The following is a 25,841-nucleotide window of genomic DNA, read 5'->3' as shown; positions in this document are numbered from 1 at the left end:
GATGGTAATGAGAACGAGGTGCTATATTCCCAGGGGTCTGTGTGTTATGATAGATATTTACAGGAGAGTTAGACAAAATCGTTAACTACTAAAGGTATCCCGAAAAGGCCTGAGAAAAATCTGGTTAAAATGTATAACCTTGTATTGCTACTGATGGGAATAGTCATTTTTATATCTTTTAAAAATAATAAAAAGATTCTGTTAAAATATATTTATCCAGAAAGATGTTGATTTGAACTCTAATAAGCAACCTGGAATTATCATTTTCCCTTTTGAATGAACCGCAATGCATTGAGCTCCATGTTAGTTCCCTTTCTGATTTCAAATCCACCCCTTTCTCTCATGTGAAACTAGAACATGCAGCCAGTTCTTCCTAGGCTCCTTCGTAGAAATCCTTCACTGGAGCAGGTGCTGAACACAAGCTTTGTTTGGTTCTCTGCTGTTCCACTATCATGGCCAACTTGCCCACTTCAAGAACAAGCCATGGGTTCCCTTCAGGGACAGGATTAGCTGCCTTAGGTTTAGCCTGGAGGATCCTGCTCTCAAAGGAACTGCCTCTACAGATTCAAATCAATCTCTCCATATGTGGAGTGAGATGGTTTGAAACTATTAGTAATGTTTTAAGGCTAAGGCAACATCCGTTGTCATTTGTATATCTTAATTTGATGCAAATAGTTAACCACAATCTAAAAGAGATCATGTATATGTTCTCCTCTTTAACTTTAGGTGGGGGTGGAAGGAATGGAATAAGGTGGAGGTGGAGAAGGAACAATGACAATGTTCTAGAAACATCTATATAAAGGTAAAAGTAAAGAGTAGATTGGCATAACCCATTTCTTTGGTGAACAGTACAAGGTCTTAAATTCATAAACCATTCTACAAAGGCTGTTGTTGCTGCTCTCATACATAAAAGCACCCCGACTCTGCAATAACTTGTTTTGTTATCACTCCTTGATAAAAATGTATCTACAAAACCTGGGGGGATTGGGGTTTTTGTCTAAAGCTGGTAGTAAAAATGTGACCTGCAAGCCTATATAACTAATGGAAAGTGATGATGCTCTCTTCCCCTGAGCCTGGAGAGGGGACCTGCCAATCCACCCTTCTCCACTCTCCAGAGCATCCTGGATGGGCCTGGGAGTCCCTGGTCTTGCACCTCTGCAAAAGAAGGGGCAGCTGCCATCTGCACCAAGGGCAGGCCCTCAGCGGCAGGGCCTCAGTTGACGTAGCACTCATGTGCAGCCCAGGGCCTCTGCTTTGTGCACCCTGTGGGCAGAAAGGTCTATCTCTCAGTGAGCGACAGCTGTAAGACTTGCTGGAGCTCAGCTTCCTCCTCCTGGAGCCGGAGTTCCTGCTCCCCCAGCTCTTTGGCAGACAGCTCGATAGCCAGCTGCAAGTCACTATCAAAATGGCTTGTCTCACCCAGGGCACCCGGGCACAGGCCTTCGGTGCTGGTAAGGAGGCTCTCCTGGAGTGCCCTCTCATACTGGGCTTCAGAGCTGTGTGTTGGGCTGATCCCTCCATTCGAAGCTGGTCCTGAAAGTTCTTGGTTCCTGCTGGACTCCAACAGGCTCTGCTGGATGGCAAACTGCATTATCTCATAATCTTCATCTTGCAAATGCACATTTCTTCCACTGTCTTGAACATGATAAGACTTGGGAATTTCAAACACAGATTGATCAACCTCAAAGTTTGTGAACTGGGAAGCTGGATCAGCCTGGGTCCCTTCCACATTTTGAGAAACAGTTTCTTCCGCAGTACTGCAGCCATTAACATTTCCAAATGTCATCCTTACATTTAAGACATGGAACAAGGGAATTCCTATTTTGACAGGAAATCCAAGTGGGAAATCCAGTTTGATGAAATCTCTCAGTCTTGCAAAATGCGCGCTAGTCGAAGCCATGAAGTCAATGATGGGAATGACCTGCTCCACAAGCGAGAGGGGAAACTCTTTACACATCCACAGCTTTTCTTTAAACTATTGTGTTTTAATCGTCAGCTCTTTTGGCCTCCCAATGTCCCTGTCTTTCAGATCAAAGTCTTCATTGAAGAGCTCATCAGGTCTGATGGCTGTGGGGTTGTTTGTGGTGTAAAACTCCCTCGTAAGGTCCTGCCTTTGAGCACCAAATTGATGTTCCACAGTTCCCAGGAGAGATTCCAGTGGGTTCCTGTCCACTTTGTATCTCCTTTTTTCCTCTTCGGTAAGATGTTCTGTGCGTATTTTGGTTATCACACTCACATTGTTTACTGTGTAAACCTTTGCTTCATAACCATTAACAACTTCTGCTTTATCTGTCCTCCAGCCCCAGAATCCGGATTTAGTTCTTTCAAAAGCAATATTTTTAGTATCAAGGCTGGTGTTAATGATTGGGTTTGTGAGCTGCCTCTCAACTTTCTGCTTTTTGGCTTCATCAGGTCCAGTGTGAGGTGCTCCATTTCTTGGGAAAGATCAAAGTGTTCAGTGGTAACTACTTTATCATCATGGTTGACTTCATCAACTCTGCCCAGTTGTCTTCTCCCTTAAATATAAAACTACGCCTCCCTCTTATCCAGCTCATATTTTCCAATCCCAGCAATGTGATATCAAGGCGCAGTTTGGCACTGCTTTTCCAAATTCGACAGACATCATTTGGGCATATTCTGGAAACCCAGGAGGCCCAGCCGGTGAACTCCCATTTCATCTGCACACAGACGTCTGGGGCCGTGAGAATTCTACGTAGCAGCTCAGGAACTCCCTCGAGGTCCGTGGACGTGTTGTGGTCGTCTCGGTGTTGAAGGGCTGTATACACCATCTCGGGGTCCCCAGTGCTCACAGCCTCATGGACAACTGTCCATCCCTGGCAGTCTGCTTTAGTCCCATCTGCTTTATGTCGGAGTAAGACGCGAGCAGACTCCTTACGTCCCGAAGAAACTGCAAGGTGCAATCATGTTCTACCCCGTGCAGCCAGAGCTTCCACACTCTGCCCTCGCAGCCCCTTCCCCGGGGGCCAGCGCTCCTTATTCCAGACCAGCGGGTGGAGGGGAAAGCGGCTGCTGAGCAGCGAGCGGAGAAGTGAGCGGGCGGCTGAGGGGCCGCGTGTGTCGCTGGCCCGGTGGGGACCGGGCGGCCGCTCCCACCCAAAGCCCCACGCGCCCCTTCACCCTAAGGCCCCGCTGGCCGCTCCCCGGCCGACTGCTGGGTCCTCTTTCCCTCTTCTCTTCTGAGATGCGCAGTTGTTGTGACTTGGACTGTGCCCCACAGTTACCCAGGTTCTGTCTCGTCTTCTCCCTGCTAGCTTCCCCTTTTGCTTGCTTTTGGACGCATTCAGTCCCTTACTGTTTACCAACGGTGTCCTCTGCGTCCTATCTGCTGATACATTCGTTCAGTATGCGCTTATTGAAGCGTGTGGAAGATAACGATTTCTCAGTTCTAGGTAGCTCACGGGATTTATTTTATAGATTCTAATTCTTTCTTGAAATCTATTTCTATTCTTTTTAAAATCCATTTGTTACCTAGCTTTTTCTCTATTTTCTTTGACATTACTAAGATTAAAACCTTGTCTAGTGTGTCCAAACTATGGATCATATTTGGTACCTTTTTTCCAAAAAATTTATCTTAGCCCTTGCTCACAGTTTTCTGAGTTTTCTTTATAGATAGATATAGATATAGATATAGATATTACAGTCATGTACTGTATAACGATGCTTTGGCTAAGAGTGGACCATCGTATAAATGATGATGGCCCCATAAGATTACATGGTGTGCTTTGTCATAGCTATATTAGCTCATATAAATTAACTCTGAGATGTTTGCACCATGATGAACTGCCAAGCAATGAAGTTCTTAGGGTGTATCTTAGTATATACCCTGTCACTATAATTGGGTGGTGAATACTGTGGCTGACACACTATGGAAGCTGTGAATTATGACCTTCTAGAATTTTGTTCTCCCAGTGAGTGAATTACAGTCAGATCACCTACATTCTGCCAGGCAGAAGTTAGATGTGGTTTTGTGTCTATTCCTAAAGGAGAGCACTTATTCTTGGCATGCAATTCTTCTTAAGGCATGGTCTTTCTAGGCTCTCAAATGAAAAAGCCCAGCCCCCTGTTTCTCCATTTAAAGTTGAAAACTAATGTTACCCTAGAAATGTGTAGTATCTACAATTCCCACCTTGCTCTCAGCCTCTTGGCAGCTGCTTTCTTTTGTGCACTCACAAAGCTAGGTCATCCAAGGAAGGACCTATGGGGAATTTCCATTCATGTTAAATTTCTTTCTTGGTATTTCGTTCTTTATCATTCACCCCCCTAAACCCCGGGCTTCTTAGCACTTAGCACTTAACTCTGTCTCTGTTTAGCAAGACCACTCCTTCCCTCACGGGATCCTTTCTCTGAACAACAGCCTACAAAGTATTCCCTAGATGCAAGCCTGGGTGAATTTCGGGTTCACTCTGTGTTCTAAACATTGCAAGCTTCTAAGAAGTACCTTGGAAGACAAATTAAAAATATTTTTGTAATATGCTTTCTATATCCTTTTAAATTCTGTAAAATCTGTGGTAATGTCTGCTAGATCTTAATGTTGTAATTTAAAAAATGTATAACTGATACTGTGTAACAGGAAGAAAAGGTCTAAAAGGGCAGGGGAATTGGGAGGGGTAGGGGAAGGGAAAAAAGGGAAAGGAAAAAATATGAGAAGAGGAAAAAAATGGAAACAAGGTCTTTGCAAATAGGGAAGGGTGGAGGTGGTGAAGGGAGGGCAAGGGAAGGGGAAAAAAAAATAAGAACCAAGATACTCATGTAAAGGTACAAGATCCCAATGATGAATGTAAGTGTATTTTATACTGAAAATGTACCAATAAACTTAATGGGGAAAAAAAAACATTGCAAGCTTTCTTGATTGCTTTCCAGTGTTTGCAGACTATTGATTTTGAAATGTATTTTTCTAGATTTTGTAGTTTTTTTAAATGATAGGATTGCATGAGTCCATCTACTTCCTTATGGCAAGCAATCTAGTTATAGTTTGACAAATGATTGCTGATACAATCTAATTTTGATCTCTATGATACCAAATCTGTAATTTTCTGATTTTTAAAAAATAATGTAGTGTGACCATGAAGCCAGATCCTGAGGCAGGGAGGAATCAAGCCCTCATCTCCTTAGTCTTCAGTTCTTTGTGGTCTTGAAGAAAGATTTCAATCAAGATGCATAAGCATTTATGAAGAAGTATGGTTAGAGTTTTTTGGAAAGTAGATATGTATAAGGTTATCCCTTCAAGCAAAAAAGTGGACAGTGCCACGGCGCATCTGTACTGAATATAAGTGTGTGTATATATATATATACACACACAAATTATTTCTGGGATTCAGGAAACTAGGGTAATTATGATATTTACCAACATTTTATTTAGAAGTCATTTTAGAATTGCAAAATGTCTTCCTGTCCTTTTTAGATGGTCAATATTTCCTCAAGGGCTTTAATCATGTAAGAAACTTATAAAAGATAAGTTCTTAATTTAGATGAGGTCCTCGCCCAAGGCAGCAGGGTCTTTAAAGAATATTACTTTTCCTGATATCATTGGGCTGGAGGCCATGGCAACCAGGAACACTATGTGCCTTGTTGAGTAACTAGATGGCCAGGTGGCCGGGTATCAGAAGGAATATGCATAATGTGTAATCTTAAAATGTAATCCTACCCTGTGGGATCTGTTTAGGTCTGAGACTCAACAAATACTTATAAATGTATTATATATTGAAGTCTTTCCTTTCTTACATAACTGACAACACATGCTATTTTGGACCCTCTCTCCCACCCTTTGTCCCTCAGGCCTGCTGAAGTCTAGCTAACTGCTTAACAACCGTATAAAGTTAATTTTTACAAAAAGTCCATGTGTGCCAAAAATAATGGATTTTAAGGAGACTATTCCAATTATATTAAGCTTGTGAACTGTGCTATTCATATCTCTTCTATCATTGCTAATTTTTTTCTTGTTTGCTGTATGTTACTAAAAAGAGCATGTTGAATTTGTTAGTTTCTCCTGCAGTTCTTTTCTATCCATCTTTACTTTTATATCTTTTGAGATAATATATAAATTCAATTTTAGAATAGTTTTAGTTTTCTGTGCATTTGGTCATTTATTTATTAGTATGCATGTAAAACAAAAACCTGGCTTTTTATTAATATAATAATACCAGCTTTTTCTTTTTATCCATTTACTTTAAACATTTTTGTGAACTTATGTTTTAGATATATGCTATATGAGCATATATGAAGAGTTGAATTTTGTTGTTATGTCAAATATTATAATCTGTATCTTCTCATCATTCAGGTCAGTCTATTTATATTTTTGCAATTATTAGTATATTTTAATTTTCTTTCTATATTTTCAGCTTTTTCTTGAACTCTTTTTTTTTTTCATTCCTTCTTCCTTGGGTTTCTAAATTTTCATTCCCCAACTCTATTCTTTCAGAAGTTATCCACAGATGGTTATTTTCTCAGTGGTTTTCTTTGGAATGTTAGCAAGTTGTGTAAATTGGACTCCTGGTAGGAAATGAGCAGTTTTAACAGGTATTTTTACTAAAATATAGTTGGAATTTAGCAGGGTTGTGTAGGAAAAAATAAATGGTCACTATTACACTTAGGTTTTAAAGAGTTAAATGAAGAAAGTAGTTTCTTAATCCACAAAGAGTATCAGTAGCTGTAACTGTAACTGTAGCTGAGAGCATTAAAAGCTTCCAACAGAATTTGTCTTGGGAAAAGGAACACAGCCCACCCATGCTGACCCAGCTGGGAAGCAGCCAGGGGAATAAATACCTCTCACTCACTCTCCTTGCTCCTCCCAGGCCTATCATGAGCCATCAACTGAAACCCAAAGGGCAGGAGCCCATGAAGCAGGCTCAGGGCCAGAATTCCTGGTGCACAGTAAAAGATGAACAGAGAACCACAGAATGAATGAGATGAGCAACATCCAAAGTACAAGCACAGACTAAAGTGGAACCATCATCTACTCTTGCACTATGGATGAGGACCCTAGGACACTTCCATCCACCACTCCATCTCAACTTGTGTAACATTATTACCAGTTTTTTAGTTGTACTTTAATCCTCCTCCAAAATAAGCCTTGTTACTGTCTTTTTTACTCATTTGTTAGTTTTTTAAAGTTACACTTTTGTACGCTAGGCCTTGTGTTGTATGTAGATCATTGGTCATTTTTCTCAAGTTCCTCCAAAGCTTCTCTCAGGGAGGGCCTGGTGGTTGTAAGTGCCCTCAGTTTTTGTTTGTTTGGAAATTTTTTTATTTTGTCCTTGTTTGTAATGAATGTTAACCTGACTAAATAATTTTAGAATTGCATTTATTTTCCCTTGGCCCTATATAGATGGTATTATACTTGTCTCCAGGTTCCGCTGTCTTTTCAGGAAGTCAGCTTTGGTCTAATTATCATTTCTTTGTAGCCAGTTTGTATTTTCCCTTTATCTATTTTTAAGACCTTTTTCTGTGCTCTTTCAGCTGTTTAACTATAATTATTTAGGTTTTAAAAATACATCTCTTGAACAGTCTGAGTGCTAGAGTGTTAAACAAAATCTTTAAAAGCAACAATGACAGGAATAGAGATGCCATCAGCAACTTTGGAATATCCGTGAGTCAAGAAAGCTCTTTATAGTAATATTATAAGTTGTTTTAAAAGTGAACTTAAGTGGCCTACTACCATCCAAAAACCTTTATCTCTAAATATATTCAATGTCTGCTGTTGGAAGTATCCATATCCTTCCATAACGGAGGGCCAGTTAAGCAGTAGGATTTTCTCACAGCCAACTTTGCTTTTCCCAAAGGGAGGAAATAGTACCTCATTGTGCTTGCTTTGACAGCACATATACTAAAAATAATAGCACCTCATTAACCTGGAATTTATGGTTCATCAATTAAGCCTTGGTTAGTGTTTACCTGTTCATTACATTAAAAATGAAAAACAAGCAAATAGTACAAATAAAGTTTGATCTTTGAAAGCATTTTAGCAGTAGCTATTTACATATAAAAATAATGGTTATTTTAAATCTTCATATGGCTCGTTATAGAAAACTATCAATTGCATTATTCATTTAACTATAGTTACGAATGCCTATTTTTCCTAGATGATCCTCTTATACAAAAGTAGAGATTTTTCTGTGTCCTTACAAATATTACTCCCTGTTTAATCCAAAATACTACATAGTGAGCTTTTAAGTTTTCCTGGGCATTTAACCACAGTAAAGGCTACTGTATAGGTTTTAAGGCAACACAACCTGTAACAATACATAGTTCTGATTCCTGCATAGAAAAGTCCTCGACCTTCACTATCTCTATGTAAAGCACTCTTATATAACAGTGAATTTAATATTGTATAATTTTATATTTTCATTATAGTCATTTTTTTGGTACCAGGGATAAAACTCAGGACCTTGTGCCTGTGAGGCAGGTGTGGTGCCACTGAGCTAATCCCGGGCCCTAGTCATGATTTTTTTAAAGGCAGCATGCTTTCATTTGTAGTCAGAAAATATGTGCCTTAAATCCTACTCTCAGCCTTTAGTTTTGGGAACTGTATCATTGGATATGTTATTTTTGACAGCCCCATGATCTTTTGCATATCACTGAAGGACTGTGATCCCGAGAAATTCTTTGCCTAAAACAGGACCCAGTGTATGAACATAGGCTTCTGGGGAGGGAACTCCAATTAATTTGCTACTGTTACAGGAGGTCAGAACCATAAAGACCAGGGTCCCCTGAAATAAAATCAGTGATATATTTTCTTACATATTTCTTTATTTTAGAAAGTTTTTCTGGTAACGCCAAAAGATAACAGCAGGTCCTAAGCATCTTCATATTTACAGTATCATGTGACGACATTGTTACTGAGGCCTGGCATGTCTGGCTACTACTTTTCTTTATAATTTGAAAGGGTAGACGTTAATGTTTTAATACATTGTGTGTAAATAGCTCAATTCTTTTTATATTTATCGGTCCATATTTTCTAAGAATAGATGTTTAAAAAATAGTTCACTAACAAACATTACATATTATTTGAACACTCACAGGATAATGTCAATTTGGGTGCTACTAGACTTTTCACTTAGTATTAATCAGTCTCAGTAAAGCATATAGGGGACAGTATTCAGTCTAGTATACATTAAATCTATTAGTTAAATGAATAGTATTTATATACTGTCATGCCAGAAAGCCATGGCAGAAAGACCATCTGCATTCAGCAGAACATAGTTTGTTCCTTTGGCTGTGAATAAAATTGGATAAAATTGTTTTATTCAAAATTCCAGCTAAAGAAAGAAAGTGGAATAAGATTGACATTATTGTTGCCAGTATTGCAAAAACATTACTAAATTGATTCTGCCTATAATTGATATTTGAGAATTGTCACTAATTTAAATAACACTGATTACTAGCTAGGAGAAAAGACTATTAACTTTAACAGCCTCTTTACAGCAGTCATGTAGAGATTTGTGTTGAAGTTGTGTTCCGCGAATTCACTTTGTATTCATAAGAAGCAAAAACAATGGGAGAAAATTTTAAAATATCCAATATTTCAACTTTTCATAAAGTTTCAGACTTCAGAGTATCAATAAAGGATACTGAAAATATATTTTTTACTTTGTGCAAATTACTATGTACAATCTGATATCTTAATTTTCTATATTTAAAGATGTGTGAATTAGGAATATCTTTACAAATATATAGTTAATTAAAAGTTAATGGTAAATGAATAACTCAGTGGTATGATTCAACAATTAAGTTTTATTTTCTCAATATAGTTTATTGTCAAATTTATATATTACCTTATAATGGTAAATGCTCTAAAAAGGATATTTAAGCTACTTCAATTTTAGTACTTTCCCTTAACCTCCCAGGACATAACAGAATATTGTAATCTTATACCAATCTGTATGAATTTGCCTTATTAAACATTGTGCTTTATTTTATTAAATTTTGTTGGAATCCAGTTCTACATTTTGGAAAAGTAACCGCTTTTTGTTTTTTTGTGGTTTTTGTTGTCGTTGTTGTTGTTTTGGTATTGGGGATTGAACTCATGACCTTGCATTTGTGAGGCAGGCGCGCTGCCACTGAGCTAAATCCCCGGCCCAGTATGTTCTTAATTATCAAGAATTTACTTTTTTTAAAAAAAAAATCTAAAATCCTCATAATGTTTATATTTGCATCTTACTTTTATATCACTGTTTATCTGTTTATTGAATTTATTCAATACGTGAATTTGTAAATTTTAAAAATAAATAAAAAATAAAATAAAAATACGTTTCTTTTAGAATAGTCTGTGTTCTTCTTGAATATGAGTTTGCATATCTTCCTGCAATATTTTAAACTTCTCAGTCATGCTTCCCTTAGCTATTTCCTCTTCTCTTTTCTCTGTTGTTTCCTTTCTGGAATACTGATGGCTGTCTAGTAGACCATTTTCCTTTGTTCTCTCTATCCCTCAACTTCTCTGACATATTTTGCACTTCCTCATCTTAGTGCTGTACGTTCAGTACTTTAAAATTACTTTTCTGTTTTATTAATTGCCTCTAAGCTACATCTAATTATGCTGTCTGAACTATCTACTAATATTTTTTCATTGCAACACAATTTATGTTTTTAATTCATTAAATTTATTGGCACATTTTAGGTATACAATATGAGGACATTCATCATTGGGAATTTGTACCATTACATGATGTATCTTGGTTCTTATTTTTTCCCCAATCCCCTACCCTCCCCTCAACCCCTTCCTATTTATAAAGATTTTGTTTCTGTTTTTTCCTTTTCTCATATTTATTCCTTTCCCTTCCTTTACCCCTCCCACTTCCCCTTCCCCTTTGGGCCTTATTTTCCTATTTCACATTATCTATTCTATAGTTCGATCCTTATTTATGCTTTCAGTTTCTCACACTAGAGAAACTATCTGGTATTTACACATGTGTGTTCTATTTATCTCACTTAAGAGTATGACCTCAATGTGCATTCATTTAGCTATAAATGTCTCTAGTTTCTCATTCATTATGGCTGAGTAGTACTCCATGTTATTTTTTTAAAAATCTTCTTTATCCAGCCAACAGTTCATGGGCAATTGGACTGTTTCTCAGTTTTAGCTATTACAAACTGTTCCTCTATAAACATGGGTGCACATATATCGCTATGGTATGATTCTTTTGGTAAGATACCCAGCAGGGCAATAGCTAGGTCAAATGGGACCTCTAATACTAGTTTTTTGAGGTATCTCCATACTGATTTCCAATGAAAACAACACTGAGATTCCACCTCACCCCAGAAAGAATGGCTGCTATCATGAAATCAACCAATAACAAATGCTGGCGGGGCTGTGGGGAAAGAGGAACCCTGCTCCACTGCTGGTGGGAGTGTAGACTGGTCTTGCCACGTCATGAAGCAGTTCTGGAAGCCCTATTCATAAGCGTCTTCAGTTGCACTCTTGTGGCTGCCCCAGTGTCCTGAATAGATTCAAAATGCTTACCTCTCACAGTCATTTTGACTTTAGGGAGGAGCAAGGAGTCACACTGTACCAGATCCAGTGAAAAGGGTGGATGAGAACATCCTGCACTGTTTTTACAAACCTGCTTTTTATTGGGGGACACTCAGCAGCAGCCTTCATTGTATTTTTTGTCACACTTTATAAAGACAATTATGAAAAAAGACTTCTAGAGCTGCTTGAGAAAGTGGCAAGAATGATGGGATATGTTCAAAGCAAGGGGGAATATTTTGAGGGAAGTTAACGACAAGGTGTCTTTTACTGTAATAATTTTTTATTTAAACATTCACCATATATTTTAAATCATGCCTCATAATTTAAATTCTAATCATACAATACAACATTTTCAGAATTGTATGTTCTCCAGAGCAAATAAAAACTGTGTCTCAACCCCCAATTACAGGGAGATCAGAGAGCTCTTCTCTTTCTCCTTGCACCAGGTGAGGATTTCTTCTGCCCAAGGCCCTGCCGGTCCCTCTGCCCTGAGAACTGGTGTTTCCAGAGGTGGCATGCCTGTGCAGCTCCTTGGGAAGCTAGGCTGGCTGTGCTGGCAAGGGTTGGAACCCGAGTCAATCATGCCCCTCGGGAGTATTCTTAGCTTTCTCCTCACTCTGCTCTGAGGCCCCAGGCTTGCCTTTGCCCTGGTGGCGTTCCCTTACCTGTGATTGTCCTTGTAAACATTCTCTACTGTTGACATCCACTTTGATCCTACCAATCCCACATCTGTCTTTCAGAGTTTGTGCATAGTTTGGAAACACCCAAAGGCTTGCTGTTTTTGTTTTTGGGTGATGTTCTGTATTTATTTGGTGTCCATGATTTACCTTAGAGAAGGAAAGCTGGCTTGTGCTCAGTTGATCCTCTTGCAATTAAAATAATGTCTCACATGACTAATACATTATGTTCGGTATATTCTGCTATAAGAGTCTAGGAAATAGATAATGTTCTTAATCATAACTTGGCATAAAAATGGGAGAAATTGCAGTACAGGAGGAAATGAGGTCTTGGGTGGAAACAATGGTGAACTGCATTCATAAAACCCATGTTCTGCTCTTTGTCTCCTCACTGATGTACGCATTCCAATGGCAAGGAGACTTATTCTCTTGACATCGGTTCACTCAATTGTCAATAAAATTATTTCATTAGATGCACTCTAATGTGCCATCCATTTCTAAAAGTCTATAAAATTTAGGGCCAGGGATTTAGCTCAGTGGTGCCGCCGCCTGCCTCATAAGTGCAAGGGCCTGAGTTCGATCCTCGGTACCAAAAAAAAATGTCTAAAAAATTTAATTACTTGAAAAATTTACATGTTTGCTGCATACTTCCCTGAAGATACTGAATTGTTGAGGGAAATTATAGTACCATAGATTTTATTCTGAAGAGTAATATAAAAACCTTAATATCCAGTACCATGTCTCTTTTCATTTTAAGGGGAAAGTAGTTCAGGTTGTTAGTGTATAGTTCCAAAGATTTTCATCCTTCATGCTCAAATGTGACAGATTATTCCTGGCGGTAAAACATGTGGCAAAATGTAGCTGGACATAAAACCAATAGATATTGATTCTAAGTTATGAATTTGCCAAATAAGTGAGAAAGACTAACAGTCCTACGTCAGGCAGTTATGCACCATGAAGATGATTTATTCTGCATCTGAATCATCTCACCTCCTTGCTTTGCTCAGGTTTCTGCTCTGGCAGCCAGCAGCCACCCACTACAGCCTGGGAGCACCTCCCCTCAGTTCCACCATGAAGCTCTCCCCTTCCGCCACAGTCCTTCAGCTGCTGTTACATGAGAGCCTTGCAAGAGCCTGCTTGGCTGTTCTAGAACAAGCACAAATTACAAGTAAGGCATTAAAGTCCTCCAGCGTGCTTTTCTCCAGGAAAGACAGCGTGTTACTGCCTCGCAAGGGTGTCTCTGTACCTTCTAGAGTGCACAGACTCTCCTGGTGTCTCCTTAAACCGATTTTCTCCTCTTCTCTGTTCCCACTCCCCACCCCTCTCTTTCTTTGAGGTTATTTTCCAAAATTGCCCCCTTTGTGCCAGCTGCTGTGGACGCCATGGTGCCCTTCCTGTCCTCCTCAGAGAGGACAGCACACATTTCCCCTCACACTGGAAATATTGCTTGTTACTGGCTCTCTGAGATTGCTTTTGGCTGCAGGAGCCGCATCACTCAAGGTTATACTGCTTTTCGGGGGGCAGTTACAACCCAGTGACTGGTCAATATTAGAGCGCAAGGACCTGGACCCTTGATACTGTCTGGAACCACTCTGCAAGGCCATCTCAGACTCGCAGCTCTCCCTGGATGCTTCTGTGGCAGGGACCTCACAGCTCAGCCTCTCCATTTGGCCACAGCCACACTTCCCACTTCTTTATCTGTGTTGATACCGAGGACACAGTAACAAACCTGCTCAAACAAGCTGTACCCCGAGGCCTGTTTTCAAGTTATTCAAGACCTCAAAACAGAAGCTCTTGTCCTCGGCTTTGTTGTTTTGTTTCGTTTGGAGTGGGTTGAAGGGCTGGCAATCTAAGCTAGAACAGAGAGTGTTTTCTCTACCCCCCATCTCGTATCTATCTATCTGTCTGTCTGTCTATCTGTCTGTCTATCTATCTATTTATCTACAATTATTTGGGGATGTTACAACCAGTAAAGTTGTACATTTATATTTGTCTTAAATTTGTCTGAGCACTGAAGATCTACAATTAATTTTTACTTTTCTCCCTCTGGATTTCCTAGAAAGCCTTGGCACCTTTGCATTTTAGCTGCTCTCAACTTTGTTAATTAAGTATCTCTCATAAATTAAAATTAGCAGGAAATATACCATTTTTCCAAAGTTACTAATAAATCAATGGAGATGTTACATTCAAGTCTAGAGATGCTTCCTGCAAAGCTATTAATTTTTGACATTTAACCCCTGCCGATGAAGAAAATTAAGTACTATTCTTTCCTTGATTATGATTTGTTTTCTTTTAATGGTTGTATAAATAGAGGAGAAATAAATTACAAATAAAATGGAAACAGATGCCTTGTTTGGAAGAAGGACTGCCTTTTTCAACAAGGCACAGTGAAAGTAAGGATAAAGTAATAATGTAATGGGTTTTACCAGTGTGATCAATTTGAGGTCCATGGGTACCCAGACAATGCTATTCACTTTAATAGAAATAACTGTGACTAGTATAGCTCATTACCTTCATTATTCATCTTATTCTGCTTACATTAAGCCAGTTAATGTCAAAGCAAAATAAGAAAATGGTTTTTTATTCCTTGGGCTCTGTATATTTTATTCAGAGGAGCATCAATATCATATTTAATAGTTATGAAAATCAAGTCATTTAAATAATGCTTCTGAGATTGAATTCTCATTGGTGACTGCCTGAGCTTTTCGAAAACACAAAGATACATGAGAGCTGCTGACGAGCTCTTTGTCTACAACTGTATTTCTCTAGCATATGGAAGCGATCACTTTCACGAAATGTGAATGAACACAATTTAATTTGCCCTCCAGTGACGTTCCATGGTAAACTTTGTACTCCACCTTGCCAGGTCCTCCACACCTAGTGCCTAGGTGCCCTGTGCTGTCCTCCTACCGAGAGTGAGCCAGGCACTCTAGAGCTCTAAGCAATCTCTAATGATTCCACCTTTCCCCCTTCTCTCTTTCCCAGTTCATTTTGATTTCCAAACTGTCAGTCAGGGCTCATCTCAAAAGTAACATGAACGTTTAACTTTACATGACATAAATTGATGGACATGTGATTTCAAATATCCACTTGTCAAAATAAAACTTTGAGGGCTCCATTATTTTCAGTAGTGTTGGTATTTTAGACTTGAAAGGTTTTCCGTTAAAAATTTGTAGGCATCTAGATAGTAGCAACAACTAAAATCATTGCCATTACTTAGAGAGTACCCGTAACAGAACAAGGCCATAGCTGTGAGATACAGGTCGATACATGTACAAAGAGGAGAATGACACTGAAGGCACTTTCTGCAGTAACCCACTCAACCTAGTTGTGGATTAGTGTGTGGTGCACGGTCACTACCCAGTAGAAGGTAAATGGAATTGTAGGTTCACAAAAAGACATAGCAGGTACTGAAATCAACCTTGACCAAGTTCACAGTTTGCTCTAAGTATTTGTTCTCAGGGCATTGTTAGGTGACCAGCAAATCAATTTCATAAATAAATGTAACATAACATAAGGAATTAATGAAAAACTTTCCAGACATACTCCAACACATACCATATCCTCATAACTTCACATAAATTTCTTTATTATAGCCTTTCTCAAACACTGTAATTTCTGACTTGATCATATTTTTGTCAGCATGGTTACTTATCTCAAACTCAAGTGTGTACTTGGTCCTAGAAAATGAAATGAATGCCCCAGCCAAGCAGAGGCAGGTGAAACCTGAACCTTCTAAATGGGTAGACTGTCCAGATAACAGCTGCCATTTGTAATGTGGACTCAAGATCATTGCAAACTGATGCTTTTAGAATCAGTAATTATTTCTAATATAAAAAGATGTGTTTGTTTAATGTAAAATAAATTGGCAACTAACCCTAAAATTTTGGAGTCCAACACTTTACGGGTTAAATATAAGGTTTATCTTCCAAAATGGACTACAAGTTGCAAATATTATGGCTTCTTCACTAGGCTATGAAAGTACATCCAATCTTGCTCCTCTATCTTTAGAGCTTAGCCCTGTGTCTCCCACATAGTCAGAGCTGAGTCCACCAAGTAGCTGAAGAGGCACATAGGGCTAAACCTTCCCATGTCAATACAACGATGGGACCACTGTGACCCCAAACATAATTATCTACAGATTTCCTTTTCTCTTCTAAAAAGAAAACTTCTAATTTTACAGGCTCTCTCTTTTACCATAACATATCAAAATGTGAAAAAGACATAAAAATCAGTCAAGGCAATATTTCCAAAAATCAAAAGGTAAACTGCTTTATTTAAATATCAAAACCTTGATATTTTATTAGATCAGGCTTGAATATAAAAACAAAAGCACTTATATTCCATTTGGATAGTGCCAGGTCTTCTAGCCACAAAGAATACTTCAGGTACTTTTATATATAAGCTTTCACCCACACGAATGTTTGTAGGGCTCTCAATGTTCATAAAATTGCTGGCCAGGAAATCGTCAGGATGAAATATTTGAATGTCTTGAAGAGAGTGAAGAATCACTTGATTTTATGGACTTGCTCTTTGCCAAGAGAATTTAAATGAACCTTAAACCAACACTTAAAGTGCAGTACAGTTGCAAGGAAATTGTATTTAGTTCAGACAGAAAGAAGAGTTTAGCCCAAACAATCCAAAAATCAATAACCTATTTGGTTCAAAGTCATGATCTCCTGTGAAGTTTTTACTTGTTCAAACAGACTGTCTAATCCTACTATCATATTATGTTGTTTCCATAATAACATACATATCTCTGCTTTGTATCACATCAAAGTGCCTGAATATGGGGTGCACACATGGACTTTGGAGACTTCATGAACCCCCTGAAAATTGTGTACCTTCTAACCATTTTCTTTCTGGAAAAATAATCCAGACCTTATGTTAAACTGTTAAAGGGAATAAGAAAATATTAACGTTCACAGACACAAGATCACTTCTTTTCCAACGCTGAAATTTCTATGATTATTTCAGAAATTCATGCAAAGTGAATGTGATCATAGCAATGACTAAAAATTTTGGTTAATTTTGTTAGAATAATAAGTTAGCCTAACAATAAATGACAAATTACTGGTATGTATGGATCCCCTATCTTTTGTGATTGTTTATAACATACAAAGGTAATTCTGAATATACCATGAGCTCCAACCAATCAATAAGAAATGAATGAAATATTCAGTAGGAAAAAATGAGCAAAGGCAGTCCCTCTCCAAACACCATGGTGTGTAATACAAGTATAAATAAATCTATTCTAATGGGCTATATCCACTAATCTATTGCTATCTAACAAATCTCCCCCAAATCAAATGGCTTACTACAATCATTGCTAACTATAATAAACCACGCATTTACAGGTCGGCTAGAGATTCATCTTACTTCTTTATCACATAAATATCCCCAAATCCTACCCTTAGAAAGGCAAGTTATTAACTTGAATCTCCCCCTCCACACTTGACCACCTAATAAATAAATAGTTTTGCTTTTGCATAACTGGTTTCAATTTCAGTAATTGGCATGCTGTGTAATGGGCACATTGGGCATGGTTTGGTAACACTGGAAAGACCTTCATGCTTGTGCCTACAAGGGCTGTTTAATAAACTATGATCAACCCACACAGTGGTGCACCATGCAGTGTGTACAAAGATGGAAAAAATCTTTATGAACCAAGACAGAGAGAGGAACACCAAGTCAAAAGAATATAGCATGGTGCCTTCTAAGAAAGAATAAATAATAATAAAGTAAGCATCCATCTTCTTATTTCTGCAAAAAAAAACATAGAAAGAATAAATCACAAATAAACAAGATTAGGTACCTGAAGGTAATGGTAGGGAATGAGGTAGAAAAAATGAAGGGGTGGGCCTAGGCTTGGAGGGAAATGAGGAAGTTACATATCTCTTTGTATATTTCTCCTTTTTTTATGTTTTAAGTGCTTTCCTTACATTTCTTCTGTTTGTTTGTTTTTGTTCTTTTTATGCTCTACAATTTTTATTTAATTTTTTTATACATTAATTGGTACATTTTAGGTATACAAAACATCTACATTTATCATTGAGTGTTTGTACCTGAACATGATGTATCTTAGTTGTTATTTTTTTCCCCATTACCTAGGTGCCCTTCACCCCCACCACCCTTCTCTATTTAAATAGACTTTGTTTCCTTTTTTTTTTCTTTCTCATAATTTTTCCTTTCCTTTCTTCCTTTTCCCCTTCCCCTCCCGCCACTCCTACACCTTTGGACCTTTTCCTATTTCAAATTATCAATTATTCATTTTAATCATTTTCATCCTTATTTACACTTTCAGTTTCTCACACTGGAGATACTATTCAGTATTTACACATGTTTGTCCTATTTATTTCACTTAAGAGTATGGCCTCAATATGCATCCATTTAGCTATAAATAACTCTACTTTCTCATTCTTTATGGCTGAGTAGTACTCCATTTTATAAAAAAACCACATCTTCTTTATCTAGTTTCCAGTTGATGGGCACTTGGGCTGTTTCCAATCCTTAGCTATTACAAATTGTGCCGCTATAAACATAGGTGCACATATGTCACTGTGATATGATTCTTTTAATTCTTTGGGGAAGATACCCAGCAGGGGAATAGCTGGGTCAAATGGAGCCTCTAGTCCTAGTTCTTTGAGGTATATCCATAGGGATTTCCACAGTGGTTGCACCAGTCTGCACTCCCACCAACAATGGAGAAGGGTTCCTTTCTCCTCACATCCCCGCCAGCATTTGTTATTGGTTGATTTCTTGATAGCAGCCATTCTTTGTGGGGTGAGGTGGAATCTCAGTGTTGTTTTCATCTGCATCTCTCAAATGACCAGTGATACTGAACATTTTTTCATATATTTACTTGCTGTTTTTACTTCTTTGTCTGAGAAATGTCTGTTCCTTTCAGATGCCCATTTTTGAATTGGATCTTTGAATTTGGGGGGCCTGATATTTTTCAGTTCTTTATATATTCTAGATAGTAGTCCTTTGTCTGAGGTACAGCTGCTAAAAATTTCTTCCCATATTGTAGGTTGTCTCATAGCTCTGTTGGTAGTTTCTCTTGCAGTGCAGAAGCTTTTTAATAAGATGAGATCCCAGTTGTTGATTCTTTGTGCTAGCTCCTGTGCTACTGAGGTTTTGTTCATAAAGTCTTTTCCTATGTCAGTGTCATTGAGAGTTCTACCTAACTTATCTTCCAGAAAGTTTACTGTTTCTGTCTTGATATTTAACTCTTTAATTCACTTCAATCTTAGTTTAGTGCATGGTTATAGGTATGGGTCTAGTTTTAATCTTTGGCAGGTTGAAATCCAGTTTTTCCAACACCGTTTATTAAATAGGCTATCTTTCCTCCAATGAGGGTGGTTGGCTCCTTTGTCAAGGATGAGGTGGCTGAGTATGTCTGGAGTTGTTTCTGCATCTTCTCATCTATTCCACTGATCCTCGGGTCTGTTTCTTTGCCAGTACCATGCTGTTTTATCACAGTAGCTTTGTAGTATAGTTTCAAGTTGGAGATTGTGATACCCCCAGCCATGTCTCTGTTGCCCAGAATTGCTTTTGCTATTCTAGGTTTCTTCTGTTTCCAAATGAATTTTTGGATTGTTTTCTCTAGTTTTGTGAAGTATATTGTTGGAATTTCAATCAGCATTTCATTAAATCTATATAGTAGTTTTGGAAGTATGGCCATTTTCACTATATTGGTTCTTCCTAACCAGGAACAAGGGATATCTTTCCATTTTCTTATATCCTCTTCAATCTCCTTCTTCAGAGTGCTGTAGTTTTCAGTGTAGAGGTCTTTTGCTTCCTTTGTTAGGCTGATTCCTAGATATTTCATTTTTTAGATGCCATTGTAAAAAGAATTATTTCCTCAATTTCTCTCTCAATGGGTCTGCTATTTGCGTGTAAGAAGGCTATTGTCTTTTGAGTGTTGACCTTATATCCAGCTACTCTACTGAATCTGTCAATTAGGTCTAGAAGGCTTTTGACTGAGTTTTTTGGGTCTTCTATGTAAAGTATCATATCATCAGCAAATAATGAGAGTTTCACTTCTTCCTTTCCTATCTTTATTCCTTTTATTTCTTTCTCTTGTCTAATTGCTATGGCTAATGTTTCCAGAACAATATTGAACAAGAGTGGTGATAGTGGGCATCCTTGTCTTGTTCCTGATTTTAGCATGAAAGTTTTCAGTTTTTGACCATTTAGTATGATGTTGGCTGTTGGTTTTTCATAGATAGCCTTAATCAGGTTGAGACAAAGACCTTCTGTTCCAATTTTCTGTAGCGTTTTTTTTTTATCATGAATGGGTGTTGGATTTTGTCAAATGCCTTTTCTGCATCTATTGAGATGATCATATGGTTTTTGTCCTTGACTCTGTTAATATAGTGTATTACATTTACTGATTTACAGATGTTGAACCATCCTTGCATCCCTGGGATAAATCTGACTTGATCAGGGTGTATGATCTTCTTGATGACCCTCTGTAATCTGTTTGCCAGTATCTTGTTAAGGATTTTTGCATCTACGTTCATTAGGGAGATTGGTCTGTAGTTCTCTTTTTAGGTTGGGTCTTTCCCTAGTTTTGGAATCAAAGTAACACTTGCTTCCAGGAAAGAATTTGGAAGCCTTGCCTCCCTTTCAATTTCCTTGATGAGTTTAAAGAGTAATGGTGATAGCTCTTCTTTAAACATCTTGTAGAATTCAGCAGTGAACCCATCAGGACCTGGGCTTTTCTTTGTTGGTAAATTTTTTATTACATTTTCAATTTCACTCATTGTAATTGGGGTGTGTAGAATTTCTATATCTTCTTCATTTAACTTTAGCAATTCATATGTATCTAGGAATCTGTCCATTTCTTCTGTGTTTTCCATTTTATTAGAGTACAGGTTCTCAAAGTAGGTATTGATGATCCTCTGGATTTCTGCTGGGTCTGTTGTGGCTTCACCTTTTTCATTCTTAATTGCATGGATTTGAGCCTTTTCTCCATGTATATTTCTCTATGTGTATAGACACCATATGTCTTTTTTGTTCTGGCACTGGAGACTGAACCCAGGGCCTTTGCACTGAGCTACATCCCCCACCCTTTTTAAAAATTTTGAGACAGGGCTCACCAAATTTCTAACTTGCCTGGGTTGGCCTCCAACTTGTGATCCTCCTGCATCAGCCTCTTAGAGTTCTGGGATTACAGGTATATGCCACTATGCCTGATGCACCTCATGTCTTGAAAATACCATGGCTGTAAAACACAGAGAAATACTGAGGAGTTGTCCCATTTTACCGGACATGAAAGATATGACATCTAAATGCAATATGTGATACCTTTTCTCTTCTTTGTAATGAAAAACTCTGTGGAAAAATTTGAATAAAATCTATAGGCCATAGTACTATATCAGTATTAATTTCATTATGCCATTTATTCTGTGGTGAGGTAAGAAAATATCCTACTTATAAAAAATACACATTGCTTTACTTAAGGTTAAAGGCACATTATTTCTCTCTCTGTCTCCTTCTTCTTCTCACTCCTTCTTACACACACACACACACCCCAGAATACATTTTAATCACAGTGTTCTTGTACATTGAAAAGAACATATATTCATGTGTCACTTCAGATTTTTGTAACTAATCTAAGTATTTTCTACTATAATTGTACATAGATTAAGATAACATTTTGAATTGTTTTAATTAAAAGATATTTCGACACATGACATACATATTTAAGGTACACAATGTGATGTTTTGATATGCTACATATACATTGTGAAGATTGCCTTAATTGATATACCCATCACCTCAAAAGTTATTATTTTCGGTGTGTGATGAGAATATTAAAAATTTGCCATCTTAGTAATTTCAAGTATACAATACATTATTCTTAACTATAGTTACAACATTGTATATTAAATCTATGGAAATTACTCATATCTTAAATGTTATAACCTTTAACCAGAATCCTCCAGTTTTCCTCCTCCCACCCTCTGGTAACCATCTTTTTATTCTGTTTCTGAGTTTGACTTCTTTAGATTCCACATACAAGTGAGATTCTGCGGTATTGCATTGTTGTGCCTGGCTTACTTCATTTAGCATAATGTATACCTGGTTCACCCATGTTGTAGAAACTGGGAAGATTCCCTTCTTTTTTAAAGCTGAATAGTATTCCTTTATGTTTGTATCTATTTTACATGTATAATCTTATATATGGAAGTGTAAGTTGATTCCACTTATTGGCTATCATGAATAGTGCATCAATGAACATAGAAATGCTGATAGCTTTTCAGTATAGTGATTTCAATTCCTTTAGATATATAATGACAATTAGGATTGCTGGATTATATGGTTATTCTGTTTTTAACTTTTTGAGGAACCTTTATACTGTTTTTCATAATGGCTGCCTGAATCTATATTTTCACCAACAGTGGAGAAATGTAGCTCTTTCTCTACATCTTAGCCAACGCTTGTCTTTTATCTTTTTTTGCAATAATTTTTCCATGGGTGGGAGCTGATATCTTATTGTGAATTTGATTTCCTTGATAATTAGTGATGTTGAACACATTTTCCTATACTTATTGCCTATTTGTATGTATTTGAACAAAAAGGTCTATCTAGATCCTTTGCCCATTTTAAAAATTTTTTGTTCGGTTTCTTACGTATTTTGGATATTAGCTCCTTATTAGGTATATGGCTTACTAATACTTTTTCCCATCCTATTGTTGCCTTTTTATTTTGGTGATTGCTTACTTTACTGTCCAGAAACATTTTAGTTTGGTGCAATTCTACTTGTTTATTCTTTCTTTGGTTGCCTGTGCTTTTTGAGCCATATTAATAAAGTCATTGCTAAGACCAATGTCAAGGAGTCTTGTCACTCTGTTGAAATTTTGGATTTGTTAATAAAATCCAAACAAGTAACAAGCCTAAATATTTTCATGTGTATTGGATTAAAGCTGATAGCCTAGCAAATGGTTGAGGAGTTTTAATGAGATAAAAGATTAGTCTATTTTCATCCTAAAGTTCAAATAAAACAAGAAAATATAGGCTAATGAAGAAAGGATGGTCATACCTAATTTTGCATTTGAAATACGGAATAATATAGCAAAATATTTTACTACTTGAGCCCATCTTTGAACTACTGTAATAATCTCTACACTGGCGACTGTTCTTTCTTTTCCAACTCCAGAATTACTTTGCATTATGAGCAAAAGACAAAGCTTAGTCAAGGCCAACAGTTTCTGAAAAATTTCATGCCAAGACTTCCATGGAAAAAATGCAAATATTTGCAGGATACTTTACTGCAAAGTCAAACTTTGAACTGATGCTATGTTTTAGTAAGTATGTCAAGGGAGTTGTGTATCACTAAAATATCCTTCAAGATAACCACAATAGCTATCAATAGTCAATCCTGATGAAATTTTTCCCACAGCTCTTTCAAGTTATTTGGACATGGCTATCAGTAAAACTTCTGAAGAGGGTTTGTAAAGTTCTCTTTCAGAATATGAAAGATACCCCATCTTTCCTCTACTGCCACTCATAGGGCAGAAATATATACTCATTTCTTATCCTCACATTGATGCTCTCTGGGGACCAGTATAATTGGAACATTTTAAACATCTGTGCTCTTGATATGTCTTAAACAAATCTATTCCTTTAACACATTTTTTCAGTGCTGAAATCAACCTGGTGCCTTGAACATACTAAGCAAGCATTCTACCTCTGTTTCACATCCCCAGCCCTTAGTACATTTCTTGAATCCATATCATGCATAGCTTAGGTTCTGTGCTACTCTAAACTACTAGCTCCCAGACATGAAGACAGAGAGCACCATGGAATTCTTCAATCTGAGTCCATCTCAAGATGAGTTCAGTGTTGGTGGAAGGTGATTAAGGCAAGGTGACATAGAAAATTTGCTAAAGATGTTTAGAATGCCCAGGAAATGGGGACTGCTTCATCAACAAGATCTTGAAGAAATAACTAAAATTTTTTAGACTCGACTTTCATAAAAGTTGCTAGGTTCTAAATGCAGACAGAATCTTAAAATATATGAACCCAAAGTAAAGCTTGCACATTATGACCTAATGTCTTGGTCTACATGCCTAGGCAGCCTTGAGGCATACAAAAATGCCAAAAAAAAGAATTTGTCACCCTTAATATTGCTTCCTTCGGAAAAAAAATGTCTTTGAAAATTACAATTTGATCTTTAGGAGGAAAAAGAAAATTGTTTTTTTTATCAGTGGTTTTAAAAAATTATACTAATTAGTTTCTTTTTATCCAAGGTCATTGCTAGCTAAAATCTATCATAAGACAGGAATTTTTAGTTGTAAAACTATAAACTGAAGCAAAAGAACTAAAGGTGGTTTAAAGAAAACAGTCTCAAAATTATGTAGACTCCTCTTACAAATATTTTAAGGACATTTTATATGAATATTTCTTTAGGGAAATTATCCTCAGAAAAGAAGCACAGGATAAGATGGATTGCTCTGAAATGAAGAATTGCTTTGAAATAAAGGTAAACTAGACGAGCTGATATTTTATCCTCCAACAAACTACAGTAATAATAGTTTATCCAGTTCTGGATTAAAATGTGCCTGAGTGTACACACATACACACAAACATACACACAGATGTGCACACACACTTTTTCTTATGAAATATTCAACATTGGAATGTTTTTCATAAACTTTTTTCTCTCACTTGAGTTTTTTCATTTTTACTTAGTTTTGGGTAACTTGGCAGTTTAAAGACTTGACGATCTCTACTGGTTTCTAGTATGTTTTATCATAGATTTTTAAAAATTGTTTCCTAATTATGCCTAAGTCAAGTAAAATGTCTAAATCATTTCTTTGTATGAATGAGTCATTTACATAAGTAGTAGCCAGTAGAGATAAAGTTGATATGAATTTGCAAGTGAACTTTATTACTTCTAAAGAGTCTCAATTCTATACACTTTTTTTCCAATTCTGTGTTCTTCAGATTCAATACAATCTAGCTATCATTAGTGGTTCAACTGCTCATTATATTGACTTTTATAATCCCCACAAAGAAAGTTATGTTAAACTCGAAGCTTCATTAGGGTACTGAAGACCAATGTCTAGAGCTGAGGTACTTAATGCTCTAGAAGACATGATTCCTTGAGGATTGTACCAGCTGGCCTCTGTGTCTTGCATCCAAAGACAATGCTCTGCAGTTTGTCCTATTTCAGGAAATGAATTTAGTGGTGGAAATGAGTCAGCAGTAAGATTTCATGTTAATGATAAATAAACAGCAGTAGCAGGACAATTTGTTTTAAATGAATAAAAGTATGTCCACCTGGTACAAAACATCCATGAAATCATTCCAAGTATCACCAACTAAAATCAACTATTGTATCTGTGCTACTCAGAAGAAATGCATGAGGGCTGGGGAGTTAGTTCAGTGGTGCCTCATCTGCCTTGCAAGTGCAAGGTCATGAGTTTGATTTCTGGTACCAAAAAAAGAGAGAGAGAGATGCAGGAAAAACCTGGTGGCCACCAGGGATCTAAAATGTCCCTCAAAAGTGGCCCTGCCTAGTTGTCAACATAGATAGGGCAAAAAGAGGCAGCATTCAATATGGCCCTGCTCAACAGTCATGAAAGACAGGCCAAGGGTAGGAAGCCCCTGAGGTGATGCCAGCCCAGTGCACAAGCTGATGGAGAAAGCACGTTAGCTGCTGGCTA

At 37.4% G+C, this 25,841-nt stretch overlaps 1 pseudogene; it reads right to left on the bottom strand.

Annotated features, from left to right (window-relative positions):
* Positions 1-373: 373 nt before the first annotated feature.
* Positions 374-13,829, bottom strand: LOC101724836 (ankyrin repeat domain-containing protein 13A pseudogene; annotated as a pseudogene).
* Between the last annotated feature and the right edge of the window lie 12,012 nt (positions 13,830-25,841).

This window comes from Heterocephalus glaber, unplaced genomic scaffold, assembly GCF_053883595.1.
Source record: "Heterocephalus glaber isolate CG9 unplaced genomic scaffold, H.glaber_assembly_v1.0 deba00000281, whole genome shotgun sequence".
NCBI lineage: Eukaryota > Metazoa > Chordata > Mammalia > Rodentia > Bathyergidae > Heterocephalus > Heterocephalus glaber.
The sequence above is the reverse complement of the archived record's forward strand: the minus strand, read 5'-3'. Positions and strand labels throughout refer to the sequence as shown.